This window comes from Lemur catta, chromosome 1, assembly GCF_020740605.2.
Source record: "Lemur catta isolate mLemCat1 chromosome 1, mLemCat1.pri, whole genome shotgun sequence".
Classification (NCBI taxonomy): domain Eukaryota; kingdom Metazoa; phylum Chordata; class Mammalia; order Primates; family Lemuridae; genus Lemur; species Lemur catta.
Genome location: NC_059128.1, coordinates 38,188,073 through 38,206,662, shown reverse-complemented (window position 1 = coordinate 38,206,662; position 18,590 = coordinate 38,188,073). Strand labels below are relative to the sequence as shown.

General features: G+C 40.0%; 1 non-coding gene across 1 annotated transcript; it reads left to right on the top strand.

Moving 5' to 3' along the window:
• Positions 1-17,080: 17,080 nt before the first annotated feature.
• On the top strand, positions 17,081-17,215 carry LOC123630874. Its single transcript, XR_006732814.1, has one exon. It is a non-coding gene; the product is annotated as a small nucleolar RNA SNORA1 (small nucleolar RNA).
• Positions 17,216-18,590: the final 1,375 nt, after the last annotated feature.

Sequence of the window (18,590 nt, the reverse complement as noted above, 5' to 3'; positions counted from 1 at the left end):
TACCTCCCAAAGTATGTATAACTAAGATATACTAATAAAAAATACAAAAATAATGCATTTGTGTACATAAAAATATTTTTTAATTATTTATATTGATTATCTGAACTTTTAAAATGACATTATCAGAATAATTATTCTTGGTATCTTAATGTGCTTTAATTAGTTTTATAGTATTCTGTCTGATATTATGCCACTGGTATTTTTCTGATAAAAACAGTTTCCCAATATGGTCTTATTAAGTTAAAATTTTATGTATAATAGCTCACAATCATCTCAAAGATTGCATTTTAAGGTTAATAAACTTTTAAATTTTTATCACCTTTAGTTGGCTCTTGTCTGAGAAAATAAGTCTCTCCACAGGTGCTGAGGCACTTGGTAAATTCAGAGCAAATTCTGCTAAAAGAAATATATTTTCAGTTTAATTTTTTATTTGCATTTTCACAAATGAAATATTCAATTTTCATTGACTATCCAATGTTTTAACAAGGGATGTATTTTTGTCTCTAGAGCAAATATTTCAACAAATAATTTTATAAACAAAAACTCATTAAATAATGTTTCCTCTATTTATGAATCTTTTGAATGTTTTGCCAAATGTAGATGCCCCAAAACTGAAGTCCTCAAATTTCTTTCTGTTCTGGTATAGAATATGAATTTATCCAGTTAAAACAGGAATGTTATCAAAAGATACTTCCTGCAAGATGAGATATTTCAAAGCATAATTATAGAATTTTAAATCATATCTGAAGATCATTTGAGCTCTCTTTTCTAATCACTCTTTCTCTTGTTTTTATAGGACTACATTTCAATATCTTTCATTTGCAAGCTTTGTTTTCAATAACTGCAATTTATTGGAGCTTCAAAAGCTGAAGTATTTGGCATTCTATTCAATGAATACTTTGATTAAATATTTCCAACTCATTTTGAATAAAATGCAGGCCAAATTTAGAACACTTGTTTATAAAAATGTTCAATGTCATTGATGGGCACTTAGCCTAATCTATAAAATAGTTCTTCAAAGGCTCAAGTATTTCTAAAATACTATAAATATCAGACAGGAAGGAGAGAAAGCATGTAATGCCATGCTGGCATAATTTAGTGTTTAACGTCAGCCTTGTAGTTCATTGCACTTTGGGTATTTAATCATATTTTTCCACTTTGTCAAGTATAGATTTTTGATTAGTAGAATATCACAACTTGTTTGAATATGACTATAAGTTATATGATCACCACACTAATTCTTAGTACATTTCTGCCATAAAACTGGAAAACACCATTATTATCATGACTTTCTGCTCCACCAAAACTTGCATTATTTTCATCACAAAAATAATTTTACTTTTAATGTCCAACTTTTAAATGGAATTTTTGAACTCATTCACAATAATATCTAGTGTGAAAGAATAACATCTAAAAGCTCTATTTTGATCTCATGAATTGGATGAAAAACATTGAACCAGTATTGCAATTAAAACAAAAATAGACTTACCATTCGACCCAGCAATCCCACTACTGGGTATCTACCCAAAGAAAAAGAAGTCACTTTATCAAAAAGATACCTGCACTCAAATGTTTATTGCAGTACAATTCACAATTGCAAAGATGGAGAATCAACATAAGTGTCCATCAATTCATGAGTGGATTAATAAAATGTGGTATATATATATATATATGTGTGTGTATACACACACACACACACACACACACACACACACCATGGAGTACTTTAGTCTTCTGGTTCTCATGTAGTCAATGGTATTACTCTGAGCCTCATGAAAAATGATAAATGTCAACAAACTTTTTGTCCAAGAAATATGTTCATCATGAACTTTCTTAAATTGGATGTTTAGTACTTAATTTTCATTAAATATTCATTTCTATTGATTTCATCTTCATTTCTATTGGTCTCTTGGCTACCAAAAAGATTTATTGCAATATAAACATGTTATCAATAAAATGAATAGTTGTAGATTTACAATAGATGTAAAAACCAGTATGTAAGAACTTAACCTCTAGACTTTGTCACATGTGTTATGCTGGGGTGTCCACATGTCCCATGTTTCTTGTTGACCGGAATCTCCGGGGCTCTGGCACACCAAATGGCCAGTGCGGCAGCAGCTTCACATACTTCTCCCAACACCGCCTGAAATCGGAAGGAGTCAATAGCCCTTAGTCGCTTGTGTCCCAGTGCTCTGTGTTTTATCAGTGTATGCTCTGCACACATCCTTAAAAGAGAAGTGTTAGTTATATGGCACATGGAAAGGGTCAGGAGAAGAGAGACAGAGTGTCACTGATGGTCATTCAGATTTAATCATGGGTTGAAGTGAGAACTCTGTTCACCTCACATGCATCTCACATTCTACGAGGTACAACATGGGAGAAACTGGAAATACAATGTGGAGGTCTTTTAACTCTACCCTGTCTTATTTTAATTCAACAATTGCCAATTTTACTTCATTTAAAAGTGAAAATGCAGAAAAAATGCTATACCAGACAGGATAGTGGATAATAGGCACAAATCAGGACTCTCCCAAGCAAAATGGAACATAGAGACGGCCCACTGATAAAGAACCCAAGCTCTGCTCACCAATGTTCTAGAATCTGGCCATAAACTCTAGACACTTTTCAAAATATCTTCCGGTAGTGTTCTCATAATGTGACACCTGATTGAATAAATTCTCCATGCCAGACTGAGCTCTTTTTACTATTTTTTAGGTAAAACAAGGTAAAGTAATATTTAATGGGGGTAGAAACTTATATAAGAATTATCAAATAAAACTTTGCATATTAGATTTGAAAATTATTAGTTCTTTTTAAAGCAGGTAGGAAGTTAAGTTTCATTGTGCTTATCCCCATGCTTTCTGAGGTATTGTTGTCATAAACAATGCCTTTTACTTAGAATAGCTAAATAAAAATAGTAACAGTACCAAATGCTGGTGAGAATGTGGAGAAACTGGATTTCTGGTACAACTGCTCTGGAAAATATTTTGGCAGTTTCTTATCAAAATAAACATACATTTACCATACAACCCAGCAATTGCACTCATGGGCATTTATCCCAGAGTTTGTTTTGTTATGTGCAAAGAAAAACATATGAATGTTCATAGAAGCTTTATTTGTAATAGCCAAAAATGAGAAACAACCCCAATATCCTTCAATGGGTAAATGCCTAAACAAACTGGCAGTCCCTACCATGGAATACTTTTCATCAATAAAAAGTAACCAGCTATTAATACACACAATAACTTGGATGATCTCAAAGGCACTATGTTAAGGTTAAAAAGCCAATCACAAAAATTCACATATATGATTTCATTTCTATGACATTCTCAAAAGGACAAAATTGTAGATGTGTATGATGTAGAACATACTGATGGTTGCCAGGGGTTGGGGACGGGGTGACTGCAGCTATAAAGAAGTAACATAAGGGAATTCCTTGATGGTGACGAAACAATTCTGTATGTTGATTGTGGTAGTGGCTATATGAATCTACACACGTGATAGAATTGCAAACAAGTGTGCGTAAAGTTTGGTAAAATCTGAATGAGATCTGTGGGTTGTGCCAATGTCCATTTCCTGGTTTGATATTGTACTGTAGTTATGGAAGATGATTGGGGGAAACTGAGTGAAGGATAAACGAGACTCTACTATTTTTTGCAACTTACCACGAGTTTAGAATTATTTCCAAGTAAAAAGTTAAAATAAACAAAATTACTTTTGCTCCATATATATTGTATCTTGTATTACGATTTCTGATTGTCTAGAGAGAAAAAGTCGTGATCAAATAATTTCAAATTTCAATTATCTTTCTTCTTTTTTTCTTACCTGCATGTCTTGTTTGTTCTGCAGTGAGTGCTGGCCCTTACCTAAGAAAGAAGCACATCGGTGGAACTGCATACTCAAGATTCATTACTGTCAGTTCAGTCGAAATTACATGTATTAGCACTCAGATTAGATTGTTTACATAATAACAATTACTGTAAGAGGGAAGGAAGGCAAGCATGGAAATGTGCCTGTGCGGTTAACACCCATGAATAATGGAGAAGCACAGACCACACTTGGTACACAGGGTGAGCCTTTTATCCCGGCATCTCTGAAGACACCAGGCAGTTGCAGGGCAAGCAGTAGTGAACATAGAGCTCATGGAACTCCGTGTTGGACAATCTCATGCGAGTGAGGCCCAGCAAAGAATCCAATCTCCATTCTTCCCTTGTAACAAGCTGAATTTGACCTTTACAAGTAAAGTAATGATTTATTCCAAAACACCCTCACTGTGAGGCTCCGCTGTGAGGCATGTGGAATTTCCCTTCTTTAGACAAGAATTTGGCTTTCCTTTTAGTTATGGTACCTATGCCTAGTGGGGCTTCAGCATATCGTAGACCTGGTGAGCTCTTCATAATAGAAAGCTAACTTCCTGCCTGACATAATCTTGGTGTAACAACTCCATAGGCACATTGGAGGCTCCTGAGATCTCAGAGAGACTTCTGATCTAGGGTTCTCCCACATTTGGAGGTTATCAATCCTTCTTTGGCCAGATTCCAGGTATGTGCCCTGCCTGTTGGTTTTCCAGCCTTTGACTCTCTTCCCATGTGCTCCAAATTCTGTCCAGCACCTTTTCGAGCATGCCTTCCTTCACTCCGTAAACAGTCATTGAGCACCTACTAGGGGTCAGGCATTGCGAATGGCACTAAGAAAGCAGCTGCCCTTGATCACTTTCTGATGGCCACTATCTCTGCTACTGCTTCTTCCCTCCCTCAATCAACCTTGATGTTGATAGTCCAACCTTTATTTTCTCATTATTATAATAAAACATTTAATCAGTTGTAACGGAGAAGCGGCACACTTTGAGAAAAGAATTTCAGATTTTAGGATAATTTTTGATGGCTCTGGGATGTTTTTATGATTGAACAATTATTTCCTGGAAGCATGGCTCTGTGATCCTACCTATTTTTTACCAAATAGGTCATCTAATTTCATTTCTAGTCTGTCATCAGGTATCTTTCAGGTAGTCACCTAGTTGAGTCACATACTTGCATCTTCTGGTTCCAACCCTTAAATTTTATAGCGATATGAAACTGAGCCCATAGATATAGTAGGTAGGAACAGAGCTAGTCCCAAAACTTGTCTTATCCTTCTCATTGCAGTGTCCTTTCTCCCAGACCATATTTTTTATTGACGTACCACCTTTATAGTCTGCAGGACACCAGAGTACCAGGGACCAATTGTTAGGAGCAGGAGAAAGGGAAACTAGAAGCCATATTGCTTTGCAGCCTGCAGAGCTGCAAGGAATGATAGTAGCAAAATGTATTTGTTCAATCCATTCAACAATTATTAATATTTATTGAGTACTGTCTTTGTGCCAGGGACTATTTTTTAGGTGCTTGGAATACAGAAATGAACAAAACAGCCAAAATCCTTGCCCTTGTGGAGGGCCCATTCTAGTGATAGTAAAAGCAAATACAAAGCACTTACTACATCTCCAGCCCTGCTCTTACTACTCTGCATGCATTAACTCATTTAATTCTTAGCACAACCTGGTGAGGTAGGTATGATCATTAGCGTCATTTTGCAGGTAAATAAACTAAGGAATAGGGAATCAAAATTGAGTAACTTCCTCAAAGTCATGGGGAAAGTAAATGACCAATCCAAGACCTTAGCCCTGGCTATTTTGATAAGGAAAACCCCCATCTATTACTTAGCACAGCAGCCACCTGAGACCCCCAACCCCTCACGGAAGACCCACATCAGCATAATACTAACCTAACACCTGGTGTATCAGCATAATACTAACCTATTACCTGGCACATCAGCATAACACTAAACCTATTACCTGGTGCAGCAACTAACCTAACCTATTACCTGGCAGGCATTAGTCACCTGAGACCCCACCCCTTGGATCACCCCACCTTAATACAAGTGGGAAAAATTGGGTAGACGGGGCTCAGAATTTGGTGGCGAGACCCCTCTGAGCCCGCCAGCGAATAAACCTTGGTTCTCCGACTCTGTGCCGCTCGGTTTGTCCTCGGGACCACTCGCTGTAACACTTGCTGTAACAATTTGGCCTCATATCCCTGTTCTTAACCACTTTGCTTGACTGCCTGATTCATGAGCAAGATTAGAGCCATAGTTTTCTCTCTTTTTTTTTCTTTAAGCATAAGAACCCTCCCTCTTTTTAAAAATGTATGTGGGGCACCAAAAAATAAAATATTAAAAGTGGACCTGTTCTGGATGAAGAGGTTTGGGATGGGTCAGAGATTTCAGACTGTAGCCACTAGAGACGGCAGAAGGTGAATCGGCAAACCTGCTCCCAAACACCCTCTCGCTTCTCCTGCACGGTCCCCACTGCACTGTCCCCTGCAGTCTGCACACACGGAGCTGGAGTGGAAGCATGGAAAACTAGAGAACAAAGTAGCTAGGTCAGTGCTGGGGAAACAGGGCTGAGTTCTAGCAGAATGGCCCAGGACTTTTTCAAGCTATAGCCCCAGAATGTATGTTTTGGGGCGATCACCTATCCTTTGATAACTGATAACTGATAGGTTGCAATGTTTTGAGACTGGTGGGAGAGGGTCTAATGCAGGGAGGAGGGCGAGGTTAAAGGCATATTGAAAACATGGGAATGCTTTGCTTCCTCCCATACTTCTTTCTCCTGCCTCCTGCCTTGACTGCGATATTTGGAGCCACAGACAATGCCAGAAGGAGGCCTCAGCTCTCAGGCCCATGGTGTGTGTCCATTTGAACATCCATTGAGGTCAAGGGCCCGCAGACTTCTAATAGCTTTTGGGGAAATTGCCTTCTAGTGGTGCCATTATTTCATTGTCTCCTAAAAGACAAGAATAAGTACTCCTCTTCCTCCTCCTCCCAAAAGGTCCAAAGTGCCCAGATTCAAGGAGTGGGCCTCCAGAGTTGTTTCGTGAAGCCCTGGAGCAGAGCAGGTGATGAAGTCATTTCACTAAGTCTTCGTCTTGCAACCGCTCTGGTTCCCAGCCCTCAGCAGTCAGCTGAAGGTTTTGTGGGGATCACTTGCTCAAGGCCAGCATGGGGGTAGCTTTTCCCCAGCTACTCCCTCAGGTTCCTTTTCACTGGCCCCTGCTTTGAAGTGTTAATTTCCTCTCTGAAGGTGCATTTTTAACTTTGTTAGCAAGTCTGACACTGGCTGCTTTACAAAGAGCAGCAATTCACGAATGCCAACCTGGTGCCTAGCCCTGTGCTTGGCATGGGAGACACAAAGCGGAAGACCCTTTTCCTAACCTCAAGGTGCAGGAGGCAAACACAAGATTACACCACGGTGTGATCATGCTGTAATCCTGTGATTGTCACAGGGACAGGGTAGTGGGAGTGGAGGGAAGGATGCCTGAGTCTGCTCGGGAGAAGCAAGGGGAAGGCTTCCCAGGTGAGGCAACATAGACACAAGGTAGGAAGAAGAGAGTCTATGGATATGTGGGTTGGGCTGGAAGAAAACCCTTACCAAGGACTTCCTGGGCATTATGCTATATTTAAGGCACCGGGCTGTGTTACCAAAAGAGAGAGGCCTTGGTTTTCTATTCCTACTTTTCTACCCTCAGGGGAATAGAAAGTGTACAGTTTAAAATTTGATCTTGGCTTCCTTTAAATTCTCCCCTCAAACCTCTTTGAGAATAAGTTCCTTTTTAAAATTTTTTTCCTCTTCCCACCTCACTCCCAGGGACAAACTAATGCTTTTCCCAGTTAGCACTAAATAATAGGAGCTGAATTGAATAATGAAAAGGTGATACGGGAAATAAAAGTTGGAAAGTAGCAGGGTCAGATTGTGAAAAGCCTTCCAATAGCAGGCTAAGAAATCTGGGCTTTACTTGGTAGCAAAAGTGAGAATCTGTTGTGGACTAGAATTTAGGAGACAGGTGAGAGCTAGAGATACGGTTTAGGTCATCATCAGCTGATGACGAATTAGTTGAAAGTGGCTAAATGGTAGACTTCTCAGAGAAGAAAGAACTAGAAAAGAAATGGGAGCTATATACAGAGCCTTGAGGATGCCACAATTAGCAGAACCAGAAGAGCCCATCTTTACAAAACCTGTCTAAAGCTTCGGCTTCCACGTCTGTATGTGGATATTAATGGCACCACCTAGCTTAGCTGCTGCAAGGATTCACCGAAATAACGCAAGAAAAGTGTTTAGCACACTAACCAGTGCAGAGCACTTAATAAATATTACATTTAGTATTATTATTAGAAAAGAGTGATCCTCTTTTTTTGCATTGGGATAAGGTCAACTAATGTACATAAACTAATTGTTAATATATGCATCCATGATTTGTTGCTCGGTAACTATGATTTTTGAAGTGACAAACTCATTTCGGTGTATGCCTTTTAATTAAAATGGCTATTCCGGCATTTTAAAATTCATTTTTGAAGGAACCCCCTACTGAGCTGCAGCATCTCAGGCACAGCAGGGGTACACTACCATTTTTAAAAAGCCAGCTAACAATTAATGTCATAATTTTATATTTATCCTGCTAATTACACCTAAGACAAACCCCAGTTTGTCCATGACTGTGCAAACAAACAAAGAAGCCTCAGCACCAAGAGGCAAGTTACTTGCAAATTTGCATATTAATCACTGTTTACTGCCTTTGCCCCAGTGGCTGATTACTTCTAACAAAGAGCACAACACATACACTGGCTTGGATTGTCTGACTGAGGGGAGACGACCTGAAATGCAGCCCGCCACTCTGAGCAGGAGAGAAGGCCACGGTGCTGACTAGTGGTGACACCACCGGAGCAAACCGTCCGTGCCCCCTGCTCAAAAGGTCATTGCGTGAATGGTCATAAAGATTTCTGCGATGCATTTTAATAAAGAACAACAGACAACAAAGATGGTCTTAGCGATTTTCACTCAAAGAAGACCATCTTCATTTTAATGTACTTTGGAGCAATATTATTCTTGATATGTGCAATACAAAGTGAAAGATAATATGTGTTTTGCACTTTGAAGGGTTACTTGCATATTCAAATTAAACTGGTCATAGTGCCTTGGAACAGAAGAGTTTCTTAAAATCATGAACTTAGTTTCTTTCCTTAGTCCTAGCACCAGTTCCCCGGAGGTCAGGGTGCTCTGGGAGGAGCCACACAAAACTCAGTCCTTAGTTTCCTCTTAAAGGTGTTGGACTGATTGAGACGCTTGGGAAGTCTACGGTGTATTGGAGAATTTTAACTTGTTTGTAATTGGAGGCAAAAATCACTTTAGTCGATTTAAAGACGCTAACCCTGATAGAAACTCTTTGTACTCATAATTTGGAGAAAGCAAACGCAGCCTCCTCTTGAGACAAAGTCCTATCCAACAAAACCCTCATGGAGGCAAGAGGAAAATCAATGGAAAAAATTTAATCCTCACATAAGCATACTACATTATGCATGATAATCTTCAGAATTTAAAAGCCACTTAAAGGCAATCATCTGAAAAGCAGTGGCTGGTTTATAAGGTGACTTTTCAGCTTCCTGAGTTGTGTGAAAAATATTTAGGAAGTACAGGAGAGTAAAAAGAGAACAACTCTCTCTGTTTATAATCTTTGAAAATAAGGAACTGAATACTTTCACATACGGTCTCAATAGCCACTGCTTGGGAAATTTCATGGTAACACAACAGTAATAATAATGATAATGATGATGGCTAACAGCTGAGTGCCGAGTTTGTGCCAGGCACTTGATACGCATGATCTCATTTAATCCTCTTATTGAGAAGGTGACTTTTTTTATCCCCAGGAAAAACAGTTGAGGAGACTAATGCTCAGAGAGACTAAGAAATTTGCCCAAGATCACAAAGGAATAAAGTGGCAGAGCTGGAACTTGAACCCAGGCTGTCTGACTGTAGGCCACTGTGCCCTGCTATTTCTCACTTTAGGCATTAGGAAATTGTGGTTTATTTTCCTAATGTTCCATAGCTTGTTGTAAAGCTGAGATTCTATTCCAGCTTTCTGGGTTTCAAAACTCATTCTCTTTGTATCCTTCCATTGCTGCCTATCCTAATTAAAACGGAGCTTTAAAATATCATGGTATCTTAGAGCAGAGGTCAGTGAACTCTGGACTGTGGGCCAAATCTGCCTGCTACCTGCTTTTGTAAATAAAGTTTTATTGGAACACAAACACACTCTCTTATTTACTTGTTGTCTGTGGCTGCTTTTGTGCTACAATGACAGAGTAGTTGTGACAGAGAGTATAGGGTACATAAGCTTAAAATATTTACCATTTGGCCATTTACAGAAAAAATTTGTTGTCTCTTGGTTTAGAGCAAGCATCTCCTTCCTTTTTCCTAACTTGTGGTCTCGCTCTTCAGGAGTGGCATCTTTAAGCAAGCGGGTTGCTGTAGTGATATCTCCCCTGGCGCACTGTGCTTATTTTGAATCTGAGAGATTTGGGGCCAGGCAAGCACAAGGATAGAGGCTGTTGTCCCTATTATAGAAATATAGAAATAATGATTCCCTGCTGTAGCCCAAGCACCTCGAACATTGCCTGAGATATAATGGGCATTCAGTAGGTAACTGTTGAATGAATAGTCAAATATCTATGTTAACCCATGAATTGTCTCCGGGCAGACAATTCCCTCAAATGGCTCCTCCACCTGCTCACCAGATTATGTTTCCTAAAGCACCATTTTCTTCTTGTCATTCCCCGGCTCTAGACCTCTTCTAACAGCTTGCCCTTCATGTCCTCCGGGATGGAGTTCAAATGGCTTTGCCTGGCAGTTAAGGTCTTGTCCCCAGCCCCTTTCCTCCAACTGTTTCCTAGGTAGACACAGGAACTCATTTGCCTAAGCAACACTTTCTATTTTCTTAAGACTCCGGACCATTTGACCGCACAGGAGGGTCGCGTTTGATAGGTGGGCCAGATCACAGACCCCTCTGGAAGAGGACCCAGAAGTGATCAAAACGATGCTTATGATATGCAAAAGAACCTGTAGGGGGGAGAGACTAGAGGATGGGAGGCCAATTAAGAGTCTATTTGAGGTGATAATTGTGTAGATTGGGCAATGACAATGGAGAGGAAGGGACAAATTGGAGAGATATTTGCATCTTTAGGAATTTGAGGGATGAGGAAGAGGTAAAAGTTATAGAAAGAACAGAATTTTAGTGTAAAGACTAGTAGCAGATTGTGTTATCATTGATAAAAAATAGGTGGTTTGGAAAGAGAAGCCGGGCAAAAGGGGTGAGAGAAAGTGAAGGGTATCTGGAAATAAGATAGGGATTATCCTGTGACACCTTGGTGGCCTACCTGGAATAGGACATTGGCATTAGTGTCAATTTTGAGGTCAGGACTAGAGATTTTGATCTAATAAGGGTTGACAGACTGACTCATTTATTTACTCACTCAAGGAATCTGTTCTTTCCCAGGTGGCCCGTCCTCAACCTTTGCTCTTGAATAGACTCTCTTTGAACTATTATAGATTTTGACCTTTTTGATTATTTTAGGTTGACACAACAAATATTTTATTTGAGCAAGCACAGTGTGCCAGGTACGTTTCTAGGCCCTTCAGGTATATCAGTGAACAAAACAAGATCCCTGCCTTTGTGGAGCTTGCATCCTAGCAGGGGACACAGACAATATAATAAGTAAGTTATATAATGTAATAAGGCACCCTGGAAAAAAGACAAGGTGAGGCTGGGTGAGGTGGCTGGAGGTTGTGGAAGCCAAGTGAGGCCGCTGCAGTTTTAAAGCTGATCCCAGACAACCCCTAGAGCTTTTTCCTATGATCGGTGGTTTGTTAATTCATCTTCTGACCAAGGTGACAGAAGAAGAAATGATGGGGCCCTGGCTACTGTGTGATATTTTAATAAAGATTCTTCTGTATGCTACATCTGGAGGCAATTTGGAAAAAAAGGGAATTTCTCGTGGTTCCCATTTCCTGAATGAGTAGCACCGAGCTCAAGTGAAATTCAGATGAGAGAAATTCAGATGAGTTGAGGCTGATAATTCTCAACAATTTAAATGTCTTTGCCTTTCCTAGAAGGAAGAGCTTTGTTTATAAACAGCTGGGTCAATAGGAACTGTAGCCTCCTTATTCACATTCTCCTAATGGGTTTCCAGTCAGAACACGGGCAGAAGGCAAACACAGAAGACTGAAACATAATCACCTTGCTTTCGATTTTTGTTCTCTGTGATGACCTGGGGGAGGTAAAAGAGCTAATTTTATTCTTTTTTGGAAGACAAATTGGACAGGATGACAACTTTTGGTAAAGATCAAAAATTGGGGCACTTAACCTGGTGATGCATAAAAGCATAGACCATCTGTATCTGCCTTTTTCCCTTCTTGGGTTATTAACGAATAAAGTTCTCCTTTGGGTCACATGTTAAACTGCTCTTGGTTTTCTGTGTTTCTTCAACAGGATCTGGCGTGTCAGAGATCCACTTTAATTTCCACTGCCTTCCATCGCCAAGATGCTTATTTAGGGTCTGCAGAGGAGGAAGGATATTCCAAAAGGAAAGAGGGAGGAACGGGTCGGGTGACATGGTTTGGGTAATGTCAGAAGACACAACTGGTACAGATATGAGACTGGTATGCTCTGTAATTCTAAATTGGGCTTAGCTCTATTGGAAACAGAGAAACCTAATTCCTTGACGTGGAAATGAGTTAAAAGGGGAAGGGAAAGGTGTGCTTGTGAGCGAGGAGCTTTTATTCCCTGTTGCCTTTTCTAAGCCAGTGAAAACCCCCAGGTGTGCGGTACTGTGAGATGCATAAAGGACCCCCCGCTGCGCTGCAGTCCAGGTTTTCCTCCCTTTGTGTTGGCTGCCGCAGCTGCCGCCACTGCAGCCGGCAGTTGGCAAGGTTAAGATCCTGGGTTCCTGGAAAAACCCTGGGAAGAGCCCAGCATCACTCAGAGCATATCTGGGTCTGCGGGATACATGTTCAGTAGGACAGCAGGGCTTGGGGTTCGAATGGTTTTAATGTAAATCTTTCTGTGCTCAGAAAGGTGGGCTCACACGTACCTATCTTTGGAAAGGACCCATTTTCAGTGAGAAGAACGCTCGCCAAAGTAATCTTAGTGGAAATGGCATTTGTTTAATATTATGTTAGTAAATCCCACCCCTTGCCCCTACCCAATTCAACAAGCATTTATTAAACTTCTCATAGGAGTTTAGGACTCTGTGAGGAGCTAAGAACTATCACAAAGAAGTAAACTTGAATTAATGACAAAACAAAATAAAACCATTGTTCAAGAATCTTCCTAGGAATTAATTCCATTACTGGAAACAATGAGAAAGTCTGAACCCAAATTAGTGATGCCCCTGCCATTCCCCATCCTCATGTGCACGCAGACACCCACAGATGTGTTCAGGTGGATGTCCTCTAGGTAAAAACAGCCAGGGCTTTTTGCACAGTGTCAGCCGGCCTTGGCGGGGCCTCCCCCCACGGTGTTGCCTCATTGATGAGATGCTGAGGAAGCTGCTTTGTGCTCCACAAAGGACCCATGGGTCATTCCCTGTTTCTTGTCAACTTCAGACAAGCTGAGCAGTCTGAGTTTGTTTTAACTCTACTGACCCCCAAATGCCTTTTGTCTTTATCAGACTTTATTCTTATCTTTTCAGAAATGGAACTGTTTCTCTGTTTCCTGTTTCCTCACGTTTTCCCACATGGCATAACACAGACTCACAAGAGACATTTCTGAAAGGGGAGCAGACAGGAAAAGCACCCAATTTTGGTTTGTTTCTAAATATCTATTTATAGAATTTTCCAAAGTCAGTCTTTCTGGTGTGTCGAAGACAGGGGACTCTATCTCAATCTGCCTTGAAAGGCAATTAAATTAAACAAGCATATGTTGAGTACCTGCTTTGTACTGGGCCTTGTCCTGAGGGGGTTAAAGATGAAGTAGGATTTGTCCCTGCCCTTGAGGAGTTTAAAATCTAACTGGACAAGAGAAGCACCACTAAGGAAGCCAGGAATTTACTCTGAGTTTTTGAAGTCACATTCTTGGCTTCAGTGTTTCTGTGTAAATGGCCATTAGTTTTATGTAACATAATGTTAAATTGTTTAGCCTAAAGCTGCCTCCTTGCATACTTTAAGTTCAGCCTAAAGGTTTCTCTCTACACAGTGAACCATAACCTAACTGGATGAATAAACAAACTGTAACCTACTCTTGTGACAAGTAGCTGAGTCTTGGCCAACCATGGGTGGCCAGCCCTTCATGCAGTGGTCAATTAAGGCAAATGCCCTGTACCTCACTTCCGCTTTCTGTATGTCACTTTCTTTTTCTGTCCATAAATGTTATCCGACCACATGGCAGCCCTCAGAGTGGCTCTGAACTATTCTGGTTGGGGGTGGGGGAGTGCTGCTGCCCAATTCTCAAATCGTTCTTTGCTTAATTAAATGCTGTTAAATTTTAATTTGTCCAAAGTTTTTCTTTTAACATTCGTAAATTTAGTTGTTCATGAAAAAAGGCTCTGAAACCCAAATAAAGAAAACTCAATCTAGACTCTGGGGATGTTTTAACTAATTTTCAAGCTAATTTGGCTTACCTGGGTCCTTTCCTAACGGTGCTTTGTTCCAGACTCTATGACTTTGAACATTAAGCTTTTGCGCAGTCCTGCCACTCACCTTGGAGAGGTAAAGCTGCATCAGGAATGGGTCAAGTTCTCAAGAGGAGCTCACTGTTAAGAGACCAGTGAGAACCAGGGGACCAGTAGCTGGGGTCCCACCTTAGTGGCTGAGAAAATCACTTCACTGCTTTGCTTCAGGGTATCTTTGTCTCCCCACACCAGGATCTACTGTGAGGATTGTGGGAAAGTACTTCATGCTGTTTGGATGGAAGGTGTATTATAGAAGGTCCATAAAAAGTTTTGGGATAAGTTCTAGGGAAAAATTGATAATGATGATAATAACATCTAGCATTTTTTGAGTGCTTATGGTATGACTGGCACTAAGATAATGATGAAAATATATCTTTTAAGCTTATAAACTCAGTTTTATATCTACTGGTCCCCAAATTGTCAACATATGTCTTTCTTTCTTTCTTTTTTTTTTTAGACAGAGTCTTGCTCTGTTGCCCAGGCTAGAGTGCCCTGGCTCACAGAAACCTCAAATTCCTGACCTCAAGGGAGCCTCCTGCCTTGGCTTCCCAGAGTGCTAGGATTACAGGCATAAGCCACTGTACCCTGCCAACATATTCATTTCTAAATGGGGCCTATTTATAATTTGTTTGTAATTGTTAATTTGGGTGACAGATTCATGGGAGATTCATTATGCCATTTTCTCTACTTTTGTGTTTTGAAATTTTCCATAATAAAAGGCTATGCAGAAAAGGAAGAGGCAGAGTAAGCTTCATGAAGCTAAATAATACCTCAGATAAACTATAAAGGAGAAGAAATAAGAGAGTCAAATTTTCCAGCATCTACTATGTACCAGACCCTTCATACTGGCTATCTGTGAATTAAGTGCAAGCCCATTTTACAAATGAGGCAGCTGCGGCTCAGAGCAGTTAAATGGCTTGTTTGGAGAGTTAAACCCTGGCCCAGCTTATGTTCTTCCCAACACACCAGGCTGCTTTACTGGTCCATGAGGTTTCTAAGGGCAGGATCCCTGTATCTTATCTTGGCAGCACTGCAGGACTCAGCTTTGTGTCCTTGAGTGTGTGGATCTACTTATAGCTCAAAATCAAATAAAGGGTCTTAAAAAGAATATGACCTATATCCCTTGAAAACATTCAAAGCAATTATGATGGCTAATGATAATGTTTACCTTATAGGAATGTCCTTAACTGTACATTCTATGTGTGTGTTCATGGGCGTGCACATGTGTGTATAACATTTGGGACTTTGGGGATAATCAATATTTATTTCCAGAGATGTCACGACCTCCCTATAAGGTTAGGTGTAAGTACCATTTTACAGATGTGAAAAACAAGGCTGAGAGAGGTCAAAGTTGGCAAAACCAGTGTATGGTAAGCATTATGGAGTGGCAGAGTGAGATGCAGCTAGAATTCAAATCCAAACTAGCCCCATCCCCAAACCTCTACCTTTCTATCACATCAGTAAGTACCATGTTTTTATTAATATTAATAGAATCTGATGCTTTTTCCTATGAAAACGGCTTCTATTAAAGCCAAGAGTGGGTCAACTAAATTCCTCCATAGGACCAAACTGAACAGAAGGGAATTGTTCCATCTGTTGTCAAAACTATCCTCATGGACTTCAAAGAATCCCGGCCCCAGAGGAAGAGATCCCTTGGGGGCGGGGTGAGGGGTGCTGAGGAAGGTGGAAATGGAGCAGCCTAGGCTTCCTATGAATATCAGTCCCTTCAGGTCTCTGGCGGAGGAGCCTCATGCAACCGCCGACTGTCATCCCAGCTGACTTTTCTTTGAATCTGAGACTCTTCACAACCCCCATCCTTCCCCTCAGCCCAAACATACCCAAGGCCCAATTTCTGTTTGAAGTGGACGTGCTACTCTTCACACGGTGCTGCTGCAGGGGTGCCAGGGGATTAGAGGAAGTGGCTCCTGGTGGGGCAAGTCTACCTAAGCCCCAGCCAGCACTTTCAGCCTCTCACGGGGTGATAATGGCATTCTGGGCTTTTCCACAGGGATCCCCAGGCCCCAGAGGGCTCTTAATTAAAGTGGCTGCGTGGGTCTTGGAGGCAAACAAAGGCCACGAACCCAGTGTGGGAGCTTGTTTTGAGTTCTGGTTCAGTTTCTCCCTGGTCTCAGAGAGGCTAGGTTCACAGGCACTCAGGAAATTGAAGAACTGGACCAACTGTCTATATCCTAAAGCAAAAGGCCCTGCTTGCATATTAATAATCTAGAGCCACAGAACATCATTTCATTGATAATTTCTCTATGCTAGTGTAGAAATGATTAGAAAACCATATTGGAAATTGCTCATAGTACCATGGGTTGAAGTGATGCTTTCTCTTTCTCCTTTCTGGGATTATCCTAAGGAAAAGGTAATAAATAGGTAAGTTAGGTAATTAGTTATCTTAAAGTTTATTTAGATGAATTAGTTACTACCTTTCAGTGGATGATATTTATAAGAAAATGTTGAATTTTTTTTGCTATAGAGCAAGTATCTTCCTATGGAAATTTCAAATTTAGCTTTAAGGAGAATTAATATAAATAAAAAATAAAGCCTTATTCTACATAAGAATGGGCACTATTGATCATGGTGCCCCAAAATTGTTAATGTGGCTAAATTGAGACCCAGGTTATGCTTCCATCATGGTATATGTATTACACTGGTGTCAATGAGACCTATAACATTTTACTAAGGAAAAAAATAAATGAGATAATAAAAAGTAAAATATAAGATCCCCTTCCCTAGAAAAACATAAGTATTATAAAGGTCAGTAATAAATTTTTGTGATTTCATTTGAGTATGACTTTAGATACCAATCATAGAATATATCTGCTTTTAAGATATTAATATTTTGCAAATTGTAGTAGTTTCACAATTTGTAAACACACACATATATGTATGTAATTATTTAATTAGCACCAGTTTACCTCCTAGTCTGTGAGTTCCATGAAGGCAGGGACTATGTCTGATTTGTTTACTGTTGTATCCCTAGTTGCTGGTATGTAGTAGGTACTTAATAAATACTTGTGTGTCTATAGCCATACCACCCTGAACGTGACTGATCTTTTCTGGTCTCAGAAGCTAAGCAGGTCAGACCTGGTTAGTACTTGGATGGGGGACCACCTGGGAATACCAGGTTAAAAAAAAAAATCTGTGAATGAATATTCAGAGAGGTGCAATGTAATGACATTGGTATATATTTGTTTTTATCCTATAAGAATGCCTGCTTTTTTTTTTTTTTTACAATTTTTCTCTTATTAAAGATTCAGGTTATAAATTCAGATTTTGTTATTTTAAGAAATCACTAATGTGTATCTATAAAGACATGTAATTAAAATATTCTATGAATTATTCAATAAGATATGCAATGGTTTCTCAGTTAGTGAGATTGAAAATTTTAAATAATTGGGGAAGTGGTCTCAATAAAGAAGAGTGAGGACAAAATCCACCTAACACAATTTTTTAAAGAAGCCACTTGTCTCTAAAACACTTCAAATTTTTCCTGGGAATGAATTAGTCTTAATTGCTTTATGGTATTAGTACCAGGGTATATAGTTTTAGGGAATTTGCACACTTGGTACGCTGCCCCTTCCATCTATAAAGATGACCAGTAGAAATGGCAGAGCTAAGGGACTGACTAAAGTCTGAGGTTGGAGGACACATCCATGATTAACACTATGGAGAATACAACCCACTCCTAGACATATTAGAGTCTTTGGAACAGTGCTCCTTAGGAGGAAGCCTGAGCTCCCCCAGGAACTCACCTCCAAACTTCACAGAATCACCTTGGGCTTCTTCAACAAAAACGGTGATTTGGAACCTCTTTAATAACACTAAAACACAGCTAAACAGTAACGTTCCCTTCCAGGAATAGGACATATTTGGTCATGCACCAGTCAGAGAGGGTGGAAGGAGCTGTTTCATAGCTTTTCAAACAAGACCAGCATTGTCAAAAGTTTGCTGTTTTCCCTGCCATTCCCTTATTCCCTCCCCTCTGCCCTCAAAAGGTTTTTAAAGTTTTCAGGGCCATGATGTTGCCCAATTTTGCTACCAACTTTTCT